This window comes from Tursiops truncatus, chromosome 2, assembly GCF_011762595.2.
Source record: "Tursiops truncatus isolate mTurTru1 chromosome 2, mTurTru1.mat.Y, whole genome shotgun sequence".
NCBI classification, from domain to species: domain Eukaryota; kingdom Metazoa; phylum Chordata; class Mammalia; order Artiodactyla; family Delphinidae; genus Tursiops; species Tursiops truncatus.
Window position 1 is genome coordinate 173124076 of NC_047035.1, and position 19470 is coordinate 173143545.

General features: G+C 51.8%; 1 long non-coding RNA gene across 1 annotated transcript in view; it reads left to right on the forward strand.

The window, feature by feature from the left end:
- Nucleotides 1-3820: 3820 nt before the first annotated feature.
- Nucleotides 3821-19470, forward strand: part of LOC141277899 (uncharacterized) — a 45252-nt gene continuing 29602 nt past the window's right edge. Inside the window, exons 1-2 of the long non-coding RNA XR_012329772.1 lie at nt 3821-4037; nt 6636-6775. This is a non-coding gene — a long non-coding RNA (uncharacterized lncRNA). The remainder of the gene's footprint in view (nt 4038-6635; nt 6776-19470) is intronic.

Below are 19470 nucleotides of genomic sequence, written 5' to 3' on the forward strand. Positions count from 1 at the left end.
CTAAGGCTGACTCTGAGACCCAGGCAGGGCCAGAAATTGCAATTAGCTTGCAAGTGATGATCATTTCAGGAAAGAAAAAGGCCCCAGCGCTGGTTCCCTGTTGTCTCTCCCCTGCGCTGGCGCCCACCCAGACGGCCCTGGGACGGCCCCTCAGGCTCGCGGACCTGCTGCTCACCTGCTGACGCGGGGAACCAGGCCCTCAGGTTGGGGGCAGGCCCCCCCACGGCGGAGGAGGAGGGCCTTCTCCCCCGGGGTCCTCGTACTTTCGGGCAGCATTTGTAGCCGGCCTCCCAAGGAGACCCTGTAGCCAAATCGTGCAGAGTTTAAAACAGGGTCGGAGACCATTCACCACCTGAGAAGCAGGTGCTCTCCGTGAGAAGGCTGGGGCGCTGAGCTAACGTCAGAGGACACAGAGCTTTTCGCCGTTTTTGGCGATGGAGAGGATCGGGTGTGTTTTCACCTTCATCCTCATTTTGCTTGTAGGCTGTGGGTGGAAGGACCTCCATGACGTCTGCTCTAAGGAGCCGTCCATCACTTGACGGCTCACGCGAGGCGCATGCCCTGCACGGCTCGCACGCCTCTCCTCCATTAAGTACCGGGGTCGCAGGTGATTGTGAGTGGACCCTGGCATCCAGTCAGCTTAGGGAGCCCCCCCAGGAAGGCCTCCCCTAAGTCCAGGAAGAGAACGAGGTAAGGGCGTGGGCGGAGAAACAGGCTGGGAGGAAGGCGAGGGTTCTCTCGGGCCGGCCCAGACGCCCGGCGGCATCATCCGGGCGGGCACTGCCTTCTCCTCTGGCGGGGCTGCCGGGGGTCCTGGCGCAGGTACCGCTGCCTGCCCAGCCCATCAGGTGTCCCCTGAGAGCTGCCAGGAGGGACCTGTGGGCCCGGCACAGAGAGCCGGCAAAGCCAGAGGCCGTGCGGCGGGGCAGGAAGGGCTCCTGACCCGGCCGGGCTGTGGCCACAGAGCGGACGCGTGGCGTCCCTGGTGCTCCTGGAGCCTGTCCAGCTCTCGGCCGCCGTTTAAACCGTACAGGCTTCTTGTCCCCAGATGATGGGCCACCTGGGGCTTGGAGGCAGACAGACTGGGGTGAGCCCCGGCTCCAGCTTTAGGGTCTGTGGGATGTTGGGCAGGTCTGTGTAACATAAAATGTGGAAAACGAGGTCTAAGGAGACAGGGTCACCCTGTGGATTAAGTGAGATGCTGTCTGTGACGTGCCTGGCGTTCAGGGGGCCGGGGGGCCCCAGCGGAGCCCCTCAGGGTCACATGCAGAAGCCCGAACGGTGCTCAGGAGCTCCCTGGAGAAGGCGAGGACCCAGCGGGGCGTCTGGAGACCTGCCTCTGGCTCAGTGGGTCACGGTCCGGGCGCGGCTGCCCCGCCTGGAGACTGGGCTCTTGCAGGTGGTTGGAGGGACTTGGACTCCGTGACCCTCTCGGTGCCTTCCAGCTCCAACATCTTGTGATTTGTGACTCGGGGCAGAGATCAGTTTTAATGGGGCGCCACTGAAGGCTGGAAATAGCAGCAAGGGCCCATCGGACGTCACAAAGGGGTTTCAGAGGATTTCCCCAGAGTTGGGGGGCGTTTTGTGTCAATGCACTCTGCCCTTGGAGGAGCTGTGGGTTATTTATTTTATATATATTAGAGTGTATATTTTAATCCCAAACTCCTGATTTATCCCTCCTACCCTTTCCCCTTTGGTAAGCATAAGTTTCTTTTCTATGTGACTCTATCTCTGTTTTGTAAATAAGTTCGTTTGTATCATTTATTTTAGCTTCCATGTATAAGCGACATGATATGACATTTGTCTTTGTCTGGCTTACTTCACTTAGTATGATCATCTCTAGGTCCATCCATGTTGCTGCAAATGGCGTTATGTCAGTCTTTTTTTTTTTTTTTTTTGCGGTACGCGGGCCTCTCACTGCTGTGGCCTCTCCCGTCGTGGAGCACAGGCTCCGGACGCGCAGGCTCAGCGGCCATGGCTTACGGGCCCAGCCGCTCCGCGGCATGTGGGATCTTCCCGGACCAGGGCATGAACCCGCGTCCCCTGCATCGGCAGGCGGACTCCCAACCACTGCGCCACCAGGGAAGCCCTATGTCTGTCTTTTTTTATGGCTGAGTAATATTCCATTATATATATATATAAACAACATCTCCTTTATCCGTTCATCTGTCGATGGGCATTTAGGTTGCTTCCGTGTCTTGGCTATCGTATATACTGCTGCAGTGAAGAGTGGGGTGCATGTATCTTTTCAAATTATGGGTTTCTCCAGATGTATGCCCAGGAGTGGGATTGCAGGATTGTATGGTAGCTCTGTGTTTCGTTTTAGGAGTCTGCATTTTGATCAGTCCCCCACCCCCCTGCAGGTGATGCTGACAGCTACACAGGGCACACCTTTGGGACCCCCTGGAGCACCATGTCTGAGAAACAGAGGACACACTCTCCTAAACGTCTTAGCAGCGGGACAGAAATTGCCCCTGAAGCGGCCTTTGACTCAGAGTGTCCTGGCCAGACAGACAGGAGGGCTCTGTGACCAGGTGTCGTGAGCGCTTAGCAGAGCGGGCTGGGGGAGCGCTTCTGTGGGACAGCACCAGTGGGGCAGAAGGGGCTGTATGCGTTCGCCAGGGTGGCTGTTACGTAGTAGCACCGGCGGGGGGCTTAAGCACAGAAATCTATTTCCTCACAGTTCTAGAGGCTGGAAGTCAGAGACGGAGGTGTCGACAGGGTAGCTTTCTTCTGAGGCCTCGCTCCTTGGTTTGTAAATGGCCGGCTTCTGCTGAGCCTTTCACATGGTCGTCCCTCTGTGAGCATCTGTGTCCCAATCTCCTCTTCTTTTTTTTCTTTTTTTGTGGTACGCGGGCCTCTCACCGTTGTGGCCTCTCCCGCCGTGGAGCACAGGCTCTGGACGCGCAGGCTCAGCGGCCATGGCTCACGGGCCCAGCCGCTCCACGGCATGTGGGATCCTCCTGGACCGGGGCACGAACCCGCGTCCCCTGCATCAGCAGGCGGGCTCTCAACCACTGCGCCACCAGGGAAGCCCCCATCTCCTCTTCTTATAAGGACACTGTCGTATTGGATCAGGGCCCACCCTCATGACCGTGTTTTAACTTGATCACCTCTTTAAAGACCCCGTCTCCAAATACAGTCACATTCTGAGGGGCTGGGGGGTAGGACTTCAAGCTACGAACTTTGGAGGGACACTTCAGCCTGTGGCAAGAGCACCTGGCGGAGAGGTGGGGCAACGTCACACTCCCTCCCAGACTTGTCCCGGGGCCCACCCGGCCTCTCCTGTGCCCCGGCCTCTGAGGGCCCACCTTTGCTTGGAAGGGAGCCCTGGGCTTGCTGGAACCCTCTCCTAGTTCCTGTCCCATTTGCCCTTCACAACCATGCTGTGAGCGGGCAGGGCACGTTTATCTTTATTTTGCAGGGAAACAGACGTTCAGAGAAGTTAAATGGATCCGAGGACACCACGATTGGCGCCCGGAATACTGTTCTTTCCACGGGTCCACTGGGCTCCTGCTGTGCCTTCTGCATCCTTATCCTTGGCTTCCAGGGACTTGGGTGCAATGTCTGAGGACAGCTGAGAGCTGCAAGGGGCCCACGGGATTCCATTTCTCTTTTGCTTTGATCACCTCTCATGCTCTTGTCTCTAAAGGAACTCCTGGGAGAATTAAGCCCGTTCTGTGTCTGTAGCTAAGTGTTTTTCCCTTTTTGTCCCTATTAAAAGCACAGGGCTTGTCTTGCTCGTTAAAAAGACATGTTCCATTTGCCGTGGCGGGGATGCCGAGACAGCTGAAAAGCGGAGGAGACCAGGCTGGCTCACGTTGGGCTGGGCCGCGGGGCAGGGCCTCAGCCAAGCTGGGGATCAGTGAGCCACCTGGAGGACTCGTCCACTCCACGGGCACTGAACACGTGCTGTCCTAGGCCGCAAACAAGCACCGCCGCTGCTGCTGTCCTCGGAACTAGAAGCGGAAACCGTCAAGCAAATGGACGAGGACGTGGCCGCGTAGTGAGCAGAGTGCTGAGATGCGAGCATCAAGGTCCTCAGTAATGGCAGCGCACACAGGGCAGCAGACGGGGAGGAGGGGGGAGTCAGGGGATAGGGAAGGAGCTGGGCAGGGAGTGATGCCTTCCCCAGCTGTGTGTGTGTGTGTGCGTGCGTGTGCACGTGCGGACACACACGTGCGCACACACTGGCTCTTGCGATGTCCTAGTCTGCGCTGTGTTCCCTGGAACCCGAGCCGTGCAGAGGGGAGCTCCGTGTGATTCCCAGGATTCCCAGGCCGCCCAGCTGCCCTTGGCTGGGGCTGGGCTTCTTGGAGGCCAGCTGGAGGTGCTGCAGGCAGCAGGTGGCCAGTGGGGGAGTGACCAGGACTGGTGCCATAGGGCTCCCCACCCTGTGGTCCCCTGGTTGACAAGCTCCTCTGCCTAGGAGTTCTCCCGACACATCTCTGAGTCACCGGGGGTGGGAAGGAAGGTGGAGGCATGATCTGCAAAACCCAGAAACCGGCAGCAAGTGGGCAGGCGTGGTCCCAAGCCACCAGCCTGTGCAGGGCTTGCGGGCAGCGTGACCATCTCTACTGTCGCACCCTGACTCGGGGACTTCCCCAGAGGCACGTCCTTGATGGCCTGGGCCCTCAGGACAGGGCTTTCTCCTAGACAAGGGTCCCACTAGTCACTGGGGAAGGGGTTCGCGCAGTGACAGGGCCTGGAGGTCACGTTCGGCGCCACGCCGTCAGCAGTTGCCTGGAGAGACGCAAAGCCCAGGTTGCCCAAGAGTCTTGGGCCACAGAAAAGTCCGGGCCCCTCAGTTTATAAATCGCTCTCTCTGGCCAGGCCAAGGGCAGACCTGCTTGCCTGTTGGCTTGTACACCCTTGTGCTAATCAGGGGGCGATGACAGACTCTTACGCTCTCCCAGCCAGGATCATAGGATCGGGTCTGGATCCTTGATATTGGTTTCCTCCAAAAGCCAATTCCCCATCCCAGGGCCGAATCCCCGCCCCCTGCTTCCCCATTTGGTCCAGGCTCTTCGGCCAAGGGCAGGAGAAGAGCTGCCGGGCTCAGGGGCTGCTTCTTCACCAGCCGCCAGGGAGGCTCCAGGCTGGTGACGTGGGGGGGCCCTCGCTCATCTGCCGCTTGCGTCTCCAGCCCCGCAAAGCCCCCATCCCTGCGTCAGACCAGGCTGGATGGGACCCTGCCCCCAACCCCCCCACCCGGGCGCTGGCCGGGGCCCAGAGCTGCACGTCAGGGAGAGGCCCAAGGCGGAGGGGGGCAGGGGACCGGGCAGCCTGGACGGCCGCCAGCAGACAGCTTTGTCTGTATGCTTCTCCTTCCCCAGACGCCAGCTGAGGGGGAGGGGAGGGGAGACAGGCAAGAGCGGGGCGGGCTGGGCACAGCTGCGGGGTGGGCCCGCTCGGAGCTCCTGCGTCCGCCCTCCAGAGCCCGGGGCCAGGGGAGCAGATGTCTCGCCGGAGAGGCCCCCCATCAAAGCCCCCCTGCCGGCCTCCCCGCTCCCCGCAGCCCAGCGGGGCAGGCGCCGGCCTGAGGGCCGGCCTGCCAGCTGTTGGCTCCCTCGGGCGCGGGCCTGGCCCTGCCTCGTGGGTGCCAGGCGGCAGGTGCTGGGCAGGGGCCGCGGGGTGGAGGCATCAGGGATGAGGGGCTGCTTGCGGGGCAGCAGGTGGTGGGGACGAAGGGCAGCTGCTTTCTTCAGGATTCAGGCCCGGAGGGGGTCCGGAAGGCCCCCCGCCAGCAGCAGCTCCGACGTGCGCTAAATACCAGGTGGACGAGGGCATTAAGTCTTGGCCTAAACCTAGGAAGCCACGTCATTCCCTTTTCACTTGGAGAAACGCCCTCCAACCGCGGTCTCCCCCGCAGGCCTCAGACTTTCCCAGGACAATGCGACGCAGAGGAGGCAGCGCGTGGGTGCCGGGGGGCATTTCTCAGGCTGGTCAGGCACAGCCGGCTCTGAATCGGCCCCTGAAGCCTGCCGGGAGCCGCAGGAGAGGCTGAGCAAGTGGCCAGGCCTCTGCTGGGACCGCCCTGGCCGGACCTGCCTCAGGAGCCCTTCAGACACCTTCCCGATGGTGGGCACCGCAGCAGCTGCGGGCCGCGAGGTCGCCATGGCGACAGGCGACAGCCTGCATCCCCCCACCCCGCAGGCCGGCTCCCAGCCTCCAGCCCACCGGCTGCCTCGGGGCCTCTTTGCAGGACAGCGTTCCCTCTGGCAGCATCAGTGCAAAAGCAGGTTCTAAGTTGAGTCACAGGGGCACAAAGGTGTCTCTGAAGGACTCTAAGCCTTTACAGATGTAAGCTATTGTCCCCGTGCTAAATAAAATCAAACTCATTGCTCAGGAGGTAATAAACATTATGATGTTACAAGGAAGCTCGCCTGGTCCGAGCAGCTGCTCTTCCTCCTGAGGGTCCCCAGGCCTGGCGACTCATGCGTTTGTTTTCTGGTGTCCTGCTGAAGATCGTTCACTTTCATTTTGTCTTCCGAGGTGAACAATGACCGATAAGCTCCCTTCTCAGAAATCTTCAGCTGTTTTAAGGCCAATCAAATCTCCTCGTCCTTAAGCTGAGCCATCCCAATTATTCTGGCTCGGGCTTTTAATGACTGAACATCTTTTTATTCTTTCAGGAGGATATTGACGTATCTGCTCAGTAAATTAACATCAGCTGACTTTTTGGGCGCTTCCAAGTCCTCCTGCCGATAGGAAAAAGGGAGAGGACGAGAGGATTAGAGGAAAGGGTAGGGGAGCCATCTCAACATTTATCAAGGTAAGAGGACCGGCACACATTTTTAAAAAAACGCATTACTTTTAACCGTTTTTTGAGGGTCTATTGCTCATATCTTTAATCATCTCTATTGCTCTTCCCTGAATCCCTTCTGGTTCTCAACGTCCTTTTCAAAGGATGTTCAGCAAAATTCCCCATTATTCTGGTCAGGGCTCAAGGAGCTACATCAAATCATGGAAGAATTACTTTCAAACCTCTGTAAGTCATACAAGCGTCCTTTATTATAGCCCAGGTATCAGTCTAGCTTGCTTTCTTAGCGTCTAGTAACACTCACTTGTTACTTCACGTGCAGCTGGTGGTCCACGGGGGCCCCTGGATTTTTGGTTTTGTTTTCTCTCTTCTATACCTGTGCCTAACTAGCAAGGATTTTTGTGTTTGTATGATCTCTCTGCCATTTTATTTAAAATAGTTTCACTGAAGCAGAATAAACACATGCAGAAGTGCTCATATAAGTGTACAACTTAAAAAGTTTTCACAGACAGGAAGAGCCCATGTAACCAACATTCAGATTAAGCGACATTACGTTGTCAACAGCCCAGAAGCCCTTCCTGTGGTCTTTTACCACCTTTACCCCCAGTCCGCCTGTGTTAACCAGTCTGCTGATTGATAATGCCGTAGATTGATTTAGCCTGTTTTCATTCTTTATAAAATGCCGTCAGTGTGTGCGCAGTTCTGTGTCTGGTCCACTCATGGTGCCCTCCGTTTCCGCTCTTTTATTAAACTCACCCTTTTCATTTGTAGGCCTAGGAGGATCTAGGGACTTGAGGACCAAAGCATTTTAGCCTCAGACCTGTCAGTGTTGGCTGCAGCTAACTAAATTAGTCCCTGTGACACACCAGAGTTCTAAGTTAGTCCCTGTGACAGGCCAGAATTCTAAGTTAAAATTTTACTTTAACCATTTATTGGTTATTTTATCCCTCTTTTTCCTCAAATCAACCATCTCCTCCCAGGTCATACTTTTATGTCAGGGTACTCTCAGAAGACATTGTGTGCGTGTGTGTGTGTGTGTGTGTGTGTGTGTGTGTGTGTGTATGTGTTACCATATAAAAAACACAGAAGGGGGTTTTAGCCCTATGGGGAATTATTTCTGCTACTATGAAGGAAATGAGTATAGAGAGCTGAGGCTACGTTTAGGGAGACCCTTAGTTCAGTGGTTCCATTCAGCGTTTAGTCCCTAGTTGTGGTTTCTCTAATACACTGTAGGCATGGCAGAGGTCAAGGCAGGGAAATGAGGGTCCTCAGTACCTTAGGGCAAAGCTTCCCAACCTTTCCCACAACACGGCACCACAGAAAATACTACTACTTACATTGCAAACTGGGCACATAGAGGAGATGTTTTTGTAGTGGTGGGTCACAAAGTGCAATACAGTGTTTTACACCATTCAGATATTTACAACAGTTACATTTATGTGTATATTTATATTTAAATATACTTAGTGAATATATGTAACATATGTATTACAAAACATATATGTATTACAAAACGTAATACAATGTTTACACTGAATGTTTTACATTCAGATATTTACAACAGTTACATTTACGTGTATATTTATATTTAAATATATTTAGTAAATGTATGTAACATATGTATTTCTATTATTATATGGATTTATCTTTAAGGAATCGAATAACGCCTCCTTTTTCATGCCACATATAATGTTGACTTTTGTGTAGGTGATGATGTGAGTAGAATTTCAAATCCAAGCTAATTTATTTCCCATTAACCATTTTATTTTTTAAATTTAAATTTTAAAATTAATTATTAATTATTTTTGGCTGCGTTGGGTCTTCATTGCGGTATGTGGGCTTTTCATTGCGGTGGCTTCTCTTGTTGCGGAGCACAGGCTCTTGGCGCACAGGCTTCAGTAGTTGTGGCACACGAGCTCAGTAGTTGTGGTGCACGGGCTTAGTTGCTCCACGGCATGTGGGATCTTCCCGGACCAGGGTTCGAACCTGTGTCCCCTGCATTGGCAGGTGGTTTCTTAACCACTGTGCCACCAGGAAGTCCTGATACTCTTCTAGAATAAAGCAGTTCTAATTTGCAGAGTGAACATGACTTATTAGAGCGATGCTTCATCAGTTAGCTTAGACATGACTCAAAGGCACGTCACCCAGAATCGCAACAGAACTGTCCAATGTAAGTGAAGCTGGAGGTTGAGCCGAGCCTGCCCGGAGCCCCTGCCCACCCCCACGGTCCTTCTCCAGGCACATGGAACACAGGGTCCTCCAGCAGCTCATGGGCCCCTTGTCCATGAGCAGCAGCTGCAGACTTCGTGGCCTGCTGCCCAAGTCCAGGGCCAGGTGGTGGAGCCACGGGTGCGGGGCGTTGCTCTTGTGTGTGCGCCTGCATGACCATGCAGCATGCCATTGGACCCCGCTCCCCCCGGCCGCCTGCCCAGGAGCCTCTGGTGAGGCTGCTCCAGCTGCCCTGGAGGTTGGGGTCCTCTCCCGGGTCATTCCCGGAGCTCATTTGCAGCACACTCCAGTTGGCTCACCATTTGGGACCTTCTTCCTAAGATGTTTCAGGGCTCCAGAACCCTTGACCCAGTCTGTTTGGGCTCCTGTAACATCTACTCCATAGATGGAGTAAATTTACTTCTCAGACTTCTGGAGGCTGGAAGCCTGAGATCAAGGTGCCAGCACGGTCGGGTTCTGGTGAGGGCCTCTTCCAGGTTGCTGACTGCAACTTTTTGTCGTAACCTCATACGGCGGAAAGAGAGGATCGCGCTCCTAGGAGTTTTTTGGTAAGGTCACTAATCCCACTCATGAGGGTACCACCCTCACGACCTAATCACTTCCTAAAGGCCCCATCTCCAAATATCATCACGTTGGGAGTTAGGATTTCAACATATGAATTTCGGGGAGACACCTTCAGTCCGTGGCACCCCTCCAGCAAGCAAGCTAGTGTCTGAACCAGCTGAGACCAGTAGAGCCCTGTTGGGCAACTTCTCGATCATCTATTCAAAAGCTGGTGAAAAGGTGTCTGAACATGTGTGGGGCTGAAGACCTTTACACAGGATGCAGACAGGTGAACCATGGATTTACTTCATTGGAATAAACGCTCTGCTGCACTTTCTTCGCACTTAAAGAACGTTTTTTCCCTTGTCTCAGGCAACATGAGGTCTATGGTAATGAATAAGGCATTCTGTAGGGAATGATGGTGCTGGCAGTGTCTTATGATCGGGGAAGCGGACTCTTATGTAGACTATACATGTATTCATACAAGGGCAAGTCACTGCCCCCACGGTGATGGAAAGGATTCAGTGTCATCAACCTGTCACCAGGTGATTGGCTATTCAGCTCAGGGAATAATACCATTTTGGGAGTCTATTCATATACTCTTCCGATCAATCTTCCGATCTCATTCTTTCTAAGTCCTTGACTAGTTGGCCAACCCATTAGTCTCTGCTCATGAAGCAGTGTAGATTCATACTTCAGTCGTTTCCCCTGTAATGGGTCAGAGCAGCAAACCCAAGTATGGTGTATGTTATCCCCCAAACCCACAGGTCTATCAAATACTGTATGTCTTTCTTTGTATTAGGAAGTGCATTTTGTCACTCATTCCTGACATCTTTCAGACCCCTGGGTGCCTAGAAACTTTGCAATATGGAATGCCTCTAAACTTTCACGGGGTTTGTCTCCTGTTGCCTGAAATGCATGTATCTTACTAAGACACCTAAAATATTTGCTACTTCCTGGTCACCAGGTCCAATTTGTACAGTGTCATGAATTAAATACAGTGATGTTCTCTGAGAATCAAGATGACCAAGTTCTCATGGACTATAGTACAACAGAGAACAAGATAGTCGATACAGCCCTGATATAAAGCCTCAGGTGAAAGTGTACTGTTGTCCCTGCCATGTGAAGGCCATCAGCTTAGCTGCTTGGAATTGAAGAAAAGCTACCTCTAGGACTGTAGCTTCATAGCAGGTGCCGGGGGTGTTTTTGATTTGTCCTAGTAAAGATATCCATCTGGAACTGCTGTTGGACTTGGCATCAGCACGTGACCAAATTCTCTATCATCTATACTCATTCTCTATGATCCATCTGGCTTCTGCCCCAGTCAAACATGAGTTAAATATTAATGTGGTCAGAATCTCCACTCCTGGATCTTTTAAGTATTTGATGGTTACACTAATCTGTGCCATTCTCCCAGGGTTATGATATTTCTTTGGGTTCATTATCTTGGTAGTGGGGGGAGGGGGAAGTTCCACTTGAAAGGAGACAGTTTCCCACTTGGTCCTTCCTGCCATGATGGGCTGCGTTCCGTGGGTCAGGGAGCCACTGTGAGATTCTGTGAGTTACTAATGTATCTATTACTATTATGTATTCTGGGAAGATAACAACAGGATAGAGCTTCAGTCCTACTGAACCCACTGTAAGACAGACCTGATTTCCATGAGCTCATACTCTCACTGTGGGACCACTATGGAAATTTGAGTCTCCTGTGGTTAGCGTGAGTTTAGAAACGGTATCTACTAGTCCCTGGAAGGTCTGGATAGTTCCCTTTTCCTGTTCTGTTCAATGGAGCCAGGTGTCTTTGGGGGAGGATTGGGGGAAGATTCATAGACCTATGGCTGCATTGCAGGCATGTGCTCAAAGAGACCCCTACCCCCACGCCCCACCCCAGCTCCACCCCCCAAGTCAAGGGATTCTGGGCCTTTGGGTCCAAACACTGGGGAAGTTTTGATTCTCTACTATGATTTTGCCCACCAGGCCCAGAATTTTTCTGCTTATATATGTCAAGCAGCATCTTAATAGCCTGTACATCTACTGCAGGCATAGTGACCCCATGATCAGGTAGCCAGGGCCACAGATTCCTAGAGGCCCAAACAGTCCAATGACCGCTCCAGCCTTACGTTATTGCAATGTGCACATTGTGTCTTTGAGACACCTGACCCCTCCTCTGCAGGGATCCCACTTTTTCCATTAACACCAGAGACCCTAATTCTGTTGCCGTCTCTCCCACTATCATTTCCTGCCTACAGAAAACAGCCAAGAAGAGCTTTTCAAGGAGGCCTGTGAACACTTGACAATGGAATTCTTCTGGCCTCATGAAGGGAGTTATCCTCTAGCCCTCCCAGAGAGTGTGGTTAGGTGTGGCTATGATGTTGTACAGAAGAGACCCCTCCAACATTCTTAACTTCCTGAGCCTTCACATTTCCTCTCCTTCAGAATGTTAGAAAAGTCCTTCTTCACTGCCAGCCTCTGTTGAGTCCAGCAGAGCTCTGAATGCCCCTCCCTGGGGTTCACGCCAGCACATGAAATCCTGAATCTTCAGTGAGCATGACTGTATCATCAAATTCTCTCCGACCCAGTTTTAAATTTTGTCCATCTCCATCCAATGCCCTTGGAACTCCCTCCAATGAATACGCCATGACTCCTGCTGGTTTCCCTGGGAACCTTTTGGCGTACAGGCTCTCTCCTCCTGTACCAGCTTTGTCCTTCTCCATCTGGGCTATCCTAGGATACAACTCTGATTATGGGCCTGGAGACACTAAGTGTGTGGGTTGGGTCCCGAGGCAACTTGGCAGCCACATCTGTCTCTGCTCCAACGTTCCAACCAATGAATCAGGGTCCCACCCTTCCAACCAGTGGAAAACATAAGAAATCTGGTGGGGTTGAAAATCTAATTGACTCTGTATGTCTGTCACCTTGTCCCCTTTATAATCAGTCCCTGGGCATATCTGCCCAGCAGGAGATCAGTAACTCCCTCAAGGCTACCATGAAGGATTTGGGGGTTTCCACCCATGTTCTGAGTGGGGCATTCAGGACCTTCACTTTGTCCCTTCTTTGTGTAGGTGTAGTCTCTGGGGCTGTCAGAAAAGCCATCCACACCACAGACCTGTAATCAGCATTGTCAGCACAGCCAAGCACTCCATCTGCCAGCATCTTGCCTTCCTTTTGCACTCTTCCAATGCACTGCTGGTGACGATTTGAGCAGCTTTGATGCCACCGTATTTTATAGATTACCTGTGTTCTATCTCCCTCTGGTAAGGGGGTTATCCCTGTACATCTCCAGTATGTGAGCAACCCCATCCTAGAACCTCACATGAGAGTTATTTTCTTCTGGGGCCATCTCTGGTACCTATGAGTTCATCAGTCAGGGTCCCAGTGGGAAAGGGAAAGCACAGTGAAGTGGGGTAACTGAAGAGGGTTTTTACAAAGAGAGATTTACAAGGTGTGAGCAGGGTAGCACCCTGGGGCTGGAAAGAGCTGGGATCCCTTGTCTTATCTAGGTCTCAGTGGTTCCCAGAACCTGGAGAGAGAGCTGTAGGTATAGGAAGAGGCCACAGAAGAGGATCTGTGGTCTTGGGAAGGGGAATGCTGTTACTGGCAATCCTCAGCTCAAAAGGGTGAGAGCCTGGGAGGGGGGCTGCGATGTTGTCAGGCCTGGGCTGGGGAGGGGATGGGGAGGGAGAGGGACCAGCCTTTCGTCTGCGTGCTCTTCCGTGGGTACAGGAAACCTAGGGGACACTCATCAGCAAGTCACCCTGAAAATCCTCAAACTCTGTCTAGACTAGTCACCTCAAAACTGGTAGCGCACACTTCCTGATTTAAAAAAAGAAGTCACCTATTAAAGACACTTGGGGGGAAATTGGGGAAATTCTTATTAGGTAATGTTGAAGACTGAAGTCATTCTTCTTCATTAGAACGTCTTAAGAAGATGTTGAAGATGTTTTGTTAAGTGTGACGATTTCTTGTGGATGGTAGGAAAATGTCCAATTTTTAGGTGCAGTTTAAAAAATGTCATGTTGTCTGTAACATATGTTAAGTTAGTCCAGCCAAAAAGGAAAATATGTGGATGTAACATAGATGCTGCAACGCTAGCAGCTCTTTATTCTGGGTGGTGACTCTGTGGGTGGTCATTGATGTAGTCTTTTTCTGTATGTTTGAAATTTTTCAAAATAAAAAGTCAACAACATGGTAGGATTCTGTGGCCTCCCGTATCCTCAAAGAAGTGGTAGCAGATGGAAGCATTCGACAGCTCACAGCTGTTTGGCAACACGGGCGGCAGCATCGCTCACCGTGAGGTCACTGTATCAGCCTGTATACAAATAACAAGGGAGCTGGATGAAATGCAGATTCCTGGGCACCGCCTGCCTGAATCAGGTTGTCCTGTGGGTGGGGCAGAGGCATCTGCATACGGAACAGATTCCCTAGAAGAGAAGCATAAGTGTGGTCAGTTACCAGTCCAGCTAAGGGTCGAGGGCGAAACATTTGGATTCTGTTTCCCACTAAATGGCTGTGTGACCTTGGGCAACTTGCTTAACTTCCCTGGGCCTCAATGCAAAGTGGTGACCTTACATAAAAGCTACCTAACCAGAGCTACCTCGCTGGTTAGTTTAATTCCATATTGTATTTTTCTTAATGCTCTCTAAGGTGCTTTCCAGGTAAAGGTGATAAGCTAGGCGGTCAGAAAGAGTAAGTGTTGTTTATCAAATATTCATTATGCATATTTGTAAGCATGGTACGTACAACACTGGGTCTGATGCTCAGAACAGTGGGAGAGACAATGGTGACCCTCTCTTTCCAGATGAGGAAATGTGCTTGTCTAGGTTTGTGTCAGTTTCCTGCCGCTGCTGTAACAAATTACCACAAACGGAGTGGCTTAAAACTACACAAATTTGGGACTTCCCTGGTGGTCCAGTGGTTAAGGTTCCACGTGCCCAGTGTAGGGGGCGCAGGTTCGATCCCCAGATGGTTGGGAAACTAAGATCCCGCATGCTGCACAGCGTGGCCAAAGAAAAAACGACACAAATCTGCTCTCTTACAGTTCCGGAGGTCAGATGTCCTAAAATCAAATTCAGCAGTGCTGTGTTCCTTGTGGAGGCCCTGAGGGAGAATCTGTTTCCTTCCCTTTTCCAGCTTCTAGAGACAGCCGGCATGGCTGGCGAGGGCCCCTTCCTGTATCTTCAGCCTGGCAGCGCAGCATCTTCACATCTGCCTCTTGCTCTCTCTCTGACCTTTGCTTCTATTGTCACATCGCCTCCTCTGACTGTGACCCAGCTTCCCCCTTAAAGAACCCTGCGATTACACTGCCCCTGCCCCCCGAATAATCCAGGATCGTCTCGCCACCTCAAAACTCTTAATCACACCTGCAAAGTCCCTTTTGCTGTGTAAGTTGCATCATATGCTAGGCTTACACTTTAAAATCAAAATGTAAAGCAAACATCGAGGACAGGTAAAACTAATCTTGAAAAAAATCCTTAGATCAAACTTAATTCATTAAGGCCACGGGAAGCTCAAAGCTGAGAATTAACCATTAGTAGGTCTCTTTGTTTTTCAGCTGTGGCTTCTTTCCCCAGGGGAAAGTGGGGAAAATATGGTTGACTAGGAAAGGTTAATGGAACAAATAGACATTTCCCTCCCTCTTTTCCTTCCTGTTTCGCTTCCTCTGCATCCCCTTCCCCCCTCTCTCCCTTCCTTTCTCAGGTGTAGTTAAATGCACATCCGCTCCATATTAGATCCTTCCCCTAGATGGACGCTCTGAGGGGTAATTCCGAGACTGTCCGCTGGGGGCATCAGCGGGGCATCAGTAATGGCATCTCTTCCCATTACTGTGATGAGCATGGTGTAGGTGCAGCCTGAGCGCGCCTCCCCCTGGCCCCTAGATCCCTGCCCTGGGGCTCTTCTGAAGCCTCGGCATGGGCGGCTGCTGCAAGCTGCTGTCACCCCCAGGTGTGCGATCTGGAAGCGTCGTTGTCCGGGAGGCCACTTGGATCTGTGGCGACGAGAGCCACTGGGTCACGGCTTCCCCTTCATGCCCAGGTGGACACTTGCAGAACTGGGTACCGGCATCCACCTCAGGGGACTTGATGACACATCCTCGGCCTGGCTTCCCTCCTTCCCTGTTTCCCACCTCGTGTCCTGCGCTGCTGCTTCCTGGGATCACCCCCAAGTCAGCCGTCTCGGGCTCTGCTTTGGGTGAGACAGGCGGGGACCTGGGACGCGGGACCGTTTGCTGCAGTGCTTACAGCTGGACAGACGTGTCCTCCAGCAACAGAACGCAAAGAAACTCTACGGGACGAGAAACAACTGCACACAGGCGCAGTCAGGGTAATTACGAACAGTAAGATTTAAAAAGGCCACAGATCGACTGCCACTTCCGAGGGGCTGGGCGCACAAGCAGGGGCGTACTGCGCACGATCCTCACCAGGGCACCACCGAGGGGGTGGGCCTACCAGCTAGGCCACGCCTCCGGCCCCACCCACCGATCTGCCTCCATCCTCACCTTCTTTAAAGGAACCAGCCCGCCCTCCTACCGGCGAGCAAGGGCACGCATTACTTGCTTTCACTCCCTCCTGCTGCAGCAGGAAAGTCATGCCCGAATTCCTCATCTGGCCTCTTATCAACTGCTGTTGACTAAGGAGTCCAAGGATCCGCGTCGGTAACACGGGGACACCGAAGGTAAGCCTCCAGGTGCGCCCCGCTAGCAAGGTGCCAGGGGCTCTTATCCTCCGTCTTAGTACCGCGAGGATCACCCTCTTCTAATCTTCACGCACCGTTACGCAGAGCAAGGGAAGCTCAGTGTTGTCCAAGCTTACGTTTCTTTGACTACTAGTGACGTTGAGCATTCTCTTTCCGTGGAAAGATTTTCTTCCATGTTATGTAATTCCTTCTTTTATGCTTTAATTATTGAAAGTATACTTAGAATTCTGGGGTTCTGATCTCACTGTGGATTGAGAATTATTTTTTCATGTTGTAATTTGGGTCATGTACCCCATTATCTGGCTACTTGGGGGCCCCTCAGAGCAGTTCTTTTTTTTTTTTTTTAATGTTTTTTGTTTTTAAACATCTTTATTGGAGTATAATTACTTTACAATGGTGTGTTAGTTTCTGCTTTACTCAGAGCAGTTTTGCCTCTGTTTCTATCAGACAACAAAGGGGGATTACCATTCTAGGGCCACACTGTTTGGAAGTCTAATTGACATACAACATTATATCCGTCTCAGGTGTGTGACATAATGGTTCGATATTTGTATACATGTGGGCTGATGGCCACAGTGAATCTAGTTCTTGACTCCTAACCCTACCTCTGACAACCACCGATCTCTTGTCTGTAACTGTGAGTGGTTTTTTTTCGTTTAGTTTTTAGATTCCACATATGAGTGAGATCATATGGTATTCATCCTTTTCTGTTTGATTTATTTCACTTAGCATGATGCCCTCAAGATCCATGCATGATGGTGCAAATGGCAAGATTTTCTTCTTTTTTATGGCTGGTTAATATTCCACATTTTCTTTAGCCACTTATCTGTTGATGGACACTTAGGTTGCTTCCATGTCTTGGCTATTGTAAATGATGCTGCTGTGAACATTGGGGGGTTATATATCTTTTCAAGTTAGAGTTCCTTTCAGGTAACTAGCCAGAAGGGGAATTGCTGGGTCACATGGTATTTTTAATTTTTGGAGGAACCTCCATACTGTTTTCTACAGTGGCTGCACTATTTCCATGCCCACCATCAGTGTAAAAGGGTTTCCTTTTTTCCACATCCTGGCCAGCACGTTGCATTTCCATTTGCACTTGTCTCAAGAGTTTTAAGTTCTTCTTTTGGTTTCTTCTTTGACCTGTTGGTCGTTCAGTAGCATGTTGTTTAATCTCCATGTATTTGTGAATTTTCCAGTTATCTTCTTGCAATTGATTTCTAGTTTCATACCATTGAGGTTGGAACAGATTCTTGATACAATTTCAGTCTTCTTAAATTTATTAAGACTTGCTTTGTGGCCTAACATATGATCTCTCCTGAGAACATTCCATGTGCCCTTGAGAAGAGTACATGTTCTGCTGCTTTTGAATGGGAAGTTCTGTAAATGTCTGCGAAGTCCCTCTAGTCTGGTGTGTACTTTAAGTCCATGTTTCCTTATTGATTGTCTGTCTAGATGATCTGTCCATCGCTGGAAGCAGGGTATTGAAGTCCCCTGCTATTATTGTGTTTCTGTCTGTTTCTCCCTTTAGGTCTGTTATCAACCCCTTTAGAATGTAAGCACCATGTAGGGAGGGATATTCTCTCTTGTGGTCATTGCTGGGGCCATAGCACCCAGCCTGGTATGTAGTCTGCACTCGATAAAGAGAGAGAGAGAGAGGGAGGGAGGGAGGGAGGGAGAGAGGGAGGGAGAGAGCGAGGGAGGGAGGGAGGGAGGGAAGGAGGGAGGGAGGGAGGGAGAGAGGGAGGGAGAGAGCGAGGGAGGGAGGGAGGGAAGGAGGGAGGGAGGGAGAGAGGGAGGGAGGAGGGAAGGAAGGGAGGGAGGGAGGGAGGGAGGAAGGAGGGAAGGAAGGGAGGGAGGGAGGGAGGGAGGAAGGAGGGAAGGAAGGGAGGGAGGGAGGGAGGAAGGCAGGCAGGCAGGCAGAAATGGGAGTTCCCTGACGGGGGTTCAGCATCCTCAGCTGTTACCCTGGCTCCCCAGCTTCCTCTCTGTCTCCAGCCTCCCTGCCTCCATCAGCCGCCCATTCTCCTCCCACACCACTTTCAGGTACTCTGTGTTCTCTGCACTTTCACTGAATCCACCAAGCTCACCTCTGGGAAGCTTCAGGACCAATCACTGTCCTGTTAATATCATGCTTGGGGCTGAAACACATAAAACCCAAAGTTTGCTGTGACTTAACACAGTAACAGTTTATTTTTCACTCACATTGTCATCCAATGTGGCCATGTTTGTAGGTGACTGTAGTGAGTTGAACCACGGCCTCCAGAAAGGTGTGTTGAAGTTCTAACCCCTGGTACCTGTAGATGTGAACTTGTTGGGAAAAAAGGTCTTTGCAGATGTCATTAAGGATGGCTCTCGAGATGAGAGCACCCTGCATTAACTGGATGGACCCCCAGTCCAATGACAAGTCCTTATAAGAAGCATGAGAGGAGGGCTTCCCTGGTGGCGCAGTGCTTAAGAATCCGCCTGCCAATGCAGGGGACACGGGTTCGATCCCTGCTCTGGGAAGATCCCACATGCCGTGGAGCAGCTAAGCCCGCGTGCCACAACTACTGAAGCCCGCGAACCTAGAGCCCACCCTCTGAAACAAGAGAAGCCACCGCAATGAGAAGCCCGCACACCGCAACGAAGAGTAGCCCCCGCTCACCGCAGCTAGAGAAAGCCTGCACACAGCAACGAAGACCCAAAGCAGCCAAAAATAATAAGTAAAGTTTAAAAAAATTAAAAAAAAAAAGAAACACAAGAGGAGAAGACACAGAGGAGCAGAGCACGTGAAGATGAAGGTAGAGAATGAAGTCATGTAGCTGCGACCCGAGGAGCACCTGGAGGTACAGAGGCTGGAAGTTTCAGGGAGTCCCCTCGAGAGCTTTAGGAGCGCATGCCTCGGTTTTGAACTTCTGGCCTCCAGAGCTGTCAAACAACAGATGTCTGTTGTTTTCAGTCATTAGGTAAGTGGTCCTTTGTTAGGCAATCCTAGGAAACTAACACGGTGACCTTCCTTGTGGTCTCCCGGGACCCAGGCCCCTTCCTTCAGGGGCTGTGCTTTTGTCTAGCTACCCAGAGCCGTCTCATGCTGCCTGCGCCTGGGGAAGATGACCATGCAGAAGGCGCCTTGATGTCTTAACCCCTGTAGCTGGGAGGGGGCACGCAGCCCACCGGGTGCAAGGCCATCTGGAGAACATAATTCCCTGCTGGGCAGCCACTTTCCAGTAACTGCTTGTCACCGTGAAAGGCCAGCACAAACC